Source organism: Eubalaena glacialis, chromosome X (assembly GCF_028564815.1).
Source record: "Eubalaena glacialis isolate mEubGla1 chromosome X, mEubGla1.1.hap2.+ XY, whole genome shotgun sequence".
Lineage (NCBI taxonomy): Eukaryota > Metazoa > Chordata > Mammalia > Artiodactyla > Balaenidae > Eubalaena > Eubalaena glacialis.
In genome coordinates this window covers 121743531-121750312 of record NC_083736.1, presented here as the reverse complement: position 1 = coordinate 121750312, position 6782 = coordinate 121743531, and the positions used below count along the sequence as shown (strand labels likewise).

The following is a 6782-nucleotide window of genomic DNA, read 5'->3' as shown; positions in this document are numbered from 1 at the left end:
GATATGATAAAAAGTCTGGGGGTGGGTCCCAAGTGCAGGAGCTTCTGTCCCTGTGGAATTTGGTTCATCACCCTCCTGGTATGTGGATGTGTTCACCAACCTGGAAGCTCCCTTTACCCCCTACTACTGGGATTTTTGTGGAGGTTTCATCATGTAGGCATGATCAATTATTAATTCCATTTCCAGCCCCTCTCCCCTCTCCAGAGAAGTGAGGGTGGGGCTGAAAATTCCAAGTTTCTAATCATGGCGTGGTCTTTCTGGTGACCAGCCCCCATCCAGGAGCCCACCAAGAGTTGCCTCATCAGAGAACAAATGACATGGGACATCCCTGGTGGTCCAGCGGTTAAGACTCCGCGCTCCCAATGCAGGGAGCCCGGGTTCGATCCCTGGTCAGGGAACTAGATCCCACATGCATGCTGCAACTAAGAGCCCACATGCCACAACTAAGACCCGGCCCAGCCAAATAAATAAATAAATATTAAAAAAAAACCCCAAAAAACAAATGACACTCCTATCATCCAGGAAATTCCAGGGGATTTAGGAGCCTTGTGTCAGGAACAGGGGTCAAAGACCAAATATTAGAACACAAGATGCTCCTTGTACTCTTATCAGTTAGGATTTTACAAGGGTTTCAGGGGTCCTGTGCCGGGAACCAGGGGTAGAGATCAATATATATATTTTCTGTTATCTCATAGTGGTATATGCATACAATGGAATATTATTTAGCCTGAAAAAGGAAGGAAATTCTGTGACAACCTACAGCATGGATGAATCTTGAGGACACTATGCTATGTGAAATAAGCCAATCACAAAAAGACAAATACTGTATGATTCCACAAATATGAGGTGCTTAGAATAGTCAAAATCATAAGGATAGAAAGTGTAATCATGGTTGCTAGGAGCTGAGGGGAGGGGAGAATGGGGAGTTATTATTTAATAGTTTTAGTTTTACAAGATGAACAGAGTTTTGGCGATGGATGGTGGTAATGGTTGCACAACGATGTGAATGTGTTTAATACCACTGAAATGTACACTTAAAAATAGTTAAGATGGTAAATTTTATGCTGTGTAGATTCTACCATGATGATAAAAACATAATCTAGGCAAAGTTCTTGTCATAGTACCTGCCACATAATAGGTGCTGAATAGTTGGTAGCTTTCTTTATTATCGACCTCTTTTTTTGTTTATCACTAGGTGAATCCCCACAGCTTTCAAGGACCTACCCCAAACTTTTTCACTTTCCTCAGCCTTCAGTTCTCACTTTCTTCCTTTGCCTTCTATGTTCTTGGTTCTCCTCCTACTTCTTTGACAGTCTCTTGTGTTGCCTTTACTGGCTCTTCTTCTTTTTCTTATTTCCTAAATATAGGTGTGCCCTCAAGATCCTGTGCGCAAAATTCTTCTCGCTCTGCATTCTCTTAGTAATGTCATTTCAGGCTCATGTGAATGACTTCTAAACGTGTATCTCTGGTTCCGACTTTCCACTTGAGCTCCAGACCTGATTTCCAGGCTCCCAACTGGCCATCTTCACCTGGATGTCCCAAGGGCCCTGCACATCTGGTATATGCTAATGTCATCACTTCCAATTCTGCTCCCCACCCCACCTCAAACCTGTCCTTTTGACTATTTTATGTCTGTTAATGGCATCACCATATTCTTAGACCCTAAGGTTAAACTCTTGATCTCTTAGGGTCCTAAGGAATTGCCATGCAATTTTTACATTTCCATTCCCACTGTCGTCAGCCAGTTTCATACTTCAGCATCTTGTCCTCCAATAGAGGCAATCCCTTTCCTATAAATAGGCTGTTTGAGTACGGTGTTATCCAGAGTACTCCCTTTTCCTGATATCAAGATTGCTGGGAAATACAATTCAGAAATCTGCTTGGTGAGCTAGGATTTAAAACAAAGGGAGGGGAATATTCTTGAGGGATATTTTATTCCAGCTATGATGAAGCCTGAAGAACTGTCCCTGCTTTGCAGCAAATGGTACCTAAGTTCAACTTTTCTCTCCCCCATATGGTGCAAGATACATGTTGCTAAACTATGCTCATGGAACACCTTTTTCAATGCTGAGTTCTACGAAGAGACATTGAGAGTTGTTAACACCATTGGCTGAGTGATAGTGGAGTTGACAGTCTCCTTCCATTATGAGATGATGTAATCAGCTGACATCTCAAAAAAGCAATCTTAATCCTACCCATAAATTCCACTCTTAAGCCATTATCCCCTAGGAAAACGCTTGCATCTGTGCTCCAAAGACATATAGATGATTACTTATAGTACCAAACTGCCCCAAACTGAAAACAACTCAAATGTCTATCAGTAGTAGAATGGCTGAATAAATTATGGCATATTCATAAAATGGAATACCAAAAACAAAAAGAATACAAGTACACCCAATATCACAGGTAAATCTCAAAAATAACGTTGAACAAAGTAAGTCAGAGAACGTATGCAGTATAATTCCATTTATATGGAGTTCAAAAGAAGGTAAAACTAAGTAATACCTTATTGGTTGGAGATAAACACATGTGTGATAAAAACTCTAAACATAAGCAAGGAATAATTAGCACAGAATTCAGGAGAGTGGCTAGCTCTTGGAGGTGGAAAGAAGAGGATGTTAGGCTGAGGAGTGGCATGGAAGGCTTTGAAGGCATTCTTTCTTAAGCTGGGTGGTAGGTCACAGATTTCCATTTTATTTTTATTCTTTAAACTGTGTATTTGCCTTAAATACATTATTATACACACAATATACTTCACAGTTTTTAAAAGTTATTTTTTAAAAAGGTACTATTATCTCCAAGTTCTTTGAGATGAGAGGATGGCCTTTTTTTTTTTTTTTAAGCTAGATAGCTCTTGTCCACCTTCAAAACTCACTTCACATCTCCTTTGGGAAGCCTCCTCTGACTCCCTAAGTTAATTTATTTAATATGGAAAATTTCAAACATACACAAAGTAAAGAGAATAATATGATGAACCACATGTAACTGTCTCCTAGCTTCAAAAATTATTAACACATAGTCAATCATGTTTATTCTGAGACTTCCCTGGTGGTCCAGTGTGTAAGACTCCACACTCCCAATGCAAGGGGCCGGGGTTTGATCCCTGGCCCGGGAACTAGATCCCGCATGCATGCCGCAACTAAGAGTCCGCATGCCTGCAACAAAGAAGTCTGAATGCCGCTGCATGCCACAACTAAGAAGTCCGCATGCCGCAACGAAGATCCTGCGTGCCACAACTAAGACCCGGCGCAGCCAAAATAATTTTAAAAAAAATCATGTTTATTCTATGCCCTGCCACATTCCCCTCCCCCTATTGGATCATTTGAAAGCAAATCTCTACCATCCTATCACTTCATCTGTAAATACTTTGGTATGAGTCTCTAAGAGATAAGGACTCAAAAAAAAAAAAAGGCACAACTCCAATACCATTATCCACTTAAAAAATTTGACAATGGGCTTCCCTGGTGGCACAGTGGCTAAGAATCCACCTGCCAATGCAGGAGACACGGGTTCGAGCCCTGGTCCAGGAAGATCCCACATGCCGTGGAGCAACTAAGCCCGTGTGCCACAACTACTGAGCCTGCGCTCTAGAGCCCGTGAGACACAACTACTGAAGCCTGTGGGCCTAGAGCCTGTGCTCCGCAACAAGAGAAGCCACCGCAATGAGAAGCCCACGCACCGCAACAAAGAGTAGCCCCCGCTCGCTGCAACTAGAGAAAAGCCCGCGCGCAGCAACGAAGACCCAAAGCAGCCAAAAATAAATAAATAATTAACTAATTAAAAAAAAATTGACAATGACTCCTTAATATCAAATATCCAGATAGTGTTCAATTTTCCCTGTGTCCTATAGCTTTTGATTTGTTTGAATCAGGATCTAGACGAACTTCACACATTACATTTGGTTGTTATGTTTTTCTAGATCTCTTTGAATCTAAGGTTTCCCCTCCCTCTTTTTTTTTTTTCTTGCAATTTATTTGTTGACAAAACCAGATCTGGTCAATTTGCTACATTCTGGATTTCTGCTCATTTCATAACCCTCTCTACTTTTCCTTTTTCTAGAATTTTCTATTTCCATCTGTACATTTTGGGGGAATAGATGAGAAAGGAAGCCTGGAGGGAACAGAATGAAGGTGGGGGTAATCCCTGTGCGGATACACCCTAGGACTCCCTACACTTGACTGGAATCATGGATTTATTTGCCTGTCTCCCTCCAACACACCTCTTGGGGGCCAGCACCGTGTCTTCCTTGATTTTGTATCCTCTATGTTTTACACAGAATTTTGCACATAGTAGGTGCTAAATAAATGTTTATTGAATGAATGAATGAATGATGTTGCTCTCTTGTACTGCTATGTGCTACATCTTTTTTTCCAACTTCTAGGAAGATTAAGAATTTGTGAAACTTTGATTTCAACCCCCTGGGGTAAGGTATTATGCAAAATTCTTTTGATAGTTACTTTTCTCAAAAAGTTTGACAAATTTCATTGTGAAGAGCACTTTATTTATTGTACTTTCCTTTGTCGCCTATTTCCTGAACCACTGTGGTCTTGATAAGCTTGTTTGAATTGAAACACAAAAGTCCCCGCTCTGTAACTTGATGGGGGGGGGGCGCTCCCAGCAGACTTGCCCTCAGGGGGAATTGTGGGTTAACGGCTTCTGAGTAACGCATTACTCACCACAGCTTCTTAGAAACTTCTTTTGAAGCAAATTGTTACTTTCTGAGATATCATTGCTCTGTTCCTTGAATTTCATGGGTCATCCCCTCTTGTAGATTTTTCATCTTCTCTCTGTGAAAAACAAGTCACTGAGAAAGCTGGAAACAAACTTCCTTCTATGCACTTACTCTACTATTTCCTCCTGATTTACAGTTGAGGCATATGTACTCTCCAGGGCCCACGGCTAAACATCCCTTCTGTTAGCTCTGTAGCAGGTACTTGGACTTGTATTTATTGTCTGTTTTACTTTGTCACAAACACAAAAGGTACCAATCCCACCAAATAAGAACACTTTCCTATCTGCTATTGGATTTGATATTATTGTACTCATCCATTTGATACTGTGAATACCACTGACGTCCTTAGACTTGTTTTAGAAGTACTTCCTGTTTTCCTAATTTCAGGAAGTGAATCTGGTTCATGGGACTTGCAATATTATTTTTGTAAAATTGTTATGAACTGGACTCAATAATTTAGAATCCAACCAAACTAATCATGCTGTAGCTCTGAGTGTGTAGGGTTTATGGAATTGTTTGAAATGATAGGTGATGAAGTCCCTCCCTCATTATTTTTTAATGCAGCAGTTAGATAATAGTGAATTAAGATTTCCTGGAGAGCCAATTTTAAGCCATCAACTGACAGTGAAAGATGAACAAAGACTAGATGACATATTGAAATTATACCTAGTACATAAACTTATATCAAACACTTTTAATCTGGCAAACAATACAATGAGTGACAGCAAATGCAATAAATCAGAAACCTAGATCAATTATCTTAGAAAGACTGCAGTCAGCAGATAAAAATGGGACTGTGGAGTCTTCTAAATTAACTAGCACTGAGAACATGAATCAGTCTTTCATCTTTTATTATTTCATCCTTTTCCTTTGAAGTAAACTTAAAAATAATCTTTTTGCCAACTCCTCAAAATTAAATATTCACTATATCACTCTTACTCCCTATTAAAAACTGGTATTAGTGTGCCTTTATACTGAAGACATCAAAGAAACTATGGAGTATACTTGTATAAACATAAGGAAGCCTGAAGTATATTGTTTATTTTCCTATGGAATAAATGCAAAATCATGATCCTTCATTGTGCATTTACTGAATTCTACTTGGATTTTCTGAAAGAAATTTCCTTTTTTTTTTTTTTACATCTTTATTGGAGTATAATTGCTTTACAATGTTGTGTTAGTTTCTACTGTACAACAAAGTGAATCAGCTCTACGTATACATATATCCCCATATCCCCTCCCTCTTGAGCCTCCCTCCTACCCTCCCTATCCCACCCCTCCAGGTGGTCACAAAGCATCCAACTGATCTCCCTGTGCTATGCAGCAGCTTCCCACGAGCCATCCATTTTACATTTGGTAGTGTACATATGTCAGTGCTACTCCCTCACTTCGTCCCAGCTTTCCCTTCCCACCCCATGCCCTCAAGTCCGTTCTCTACGTCTGCGTTTTTATTCCTGCCCTGCCACTAGGTTCATCAGTACCGTTTTCTTAGATTCCACATATATGCGTTAGCATATGGTATTTGTTTTTCTCTTGCTGACTTACTTCACTCTGTATGACAGACTCTAGGTCCATCCACCTCAATACAAATAACTCAATTTCATTCATTTTTATGGCTGAGTAATATTCCATTGTATATATGTGCCACATCTTCTTTATCCATTCATCCATAGATGGACATTTAGGTTGCTTAAAAATATGGGATGCTTCACAAATTTGTGTGTCATCCTTGCACAGGGGCCATGCTAATCTTCTCTGTATTGTTCCAATTTTAGTATATGTGCTGCCGAAGCGAGCGCTCCCTTCCCGTTTTGATCCAATCTTTGTTGAATGGATGAAATATGTGGTAATTTGTTTCTAGCATTTTGAGGTCAGCTCCACTTTTCATCCACGATAGTGCCCACCAAGTAGACTACTGTACTAGTTTAGTTTTTCCAGTGGGTTTGGATTTTAATAGTTTTATTCCATTGCTAGCTAGTATCTAACTATTTTATCTATAATCGCACAAGTACATCTGGGTGTTATCTATTCATTCCACATTTTAAAATGT

General features: G+C 39.9%; 1 non-coding gene across 1 annotated transcript; it reads right to left on the bottom strand.

Annotated features, from left to right (window-relative positions):
- Positions 1–6424: 6424 nt before the first annotated feature.
- Positions 6425–6531, bottom strand: LOC133082838 (U6 spliceosomal RNA). Its single transcript, XR_009699055.1, has one exon. It is a non-coding gene; the product is annotated as a U6 spliceosomal RNA (small nuclear RNA).
- Between the last annotated feature and the right edge of the window lie 251 nt (positions 6532–6782).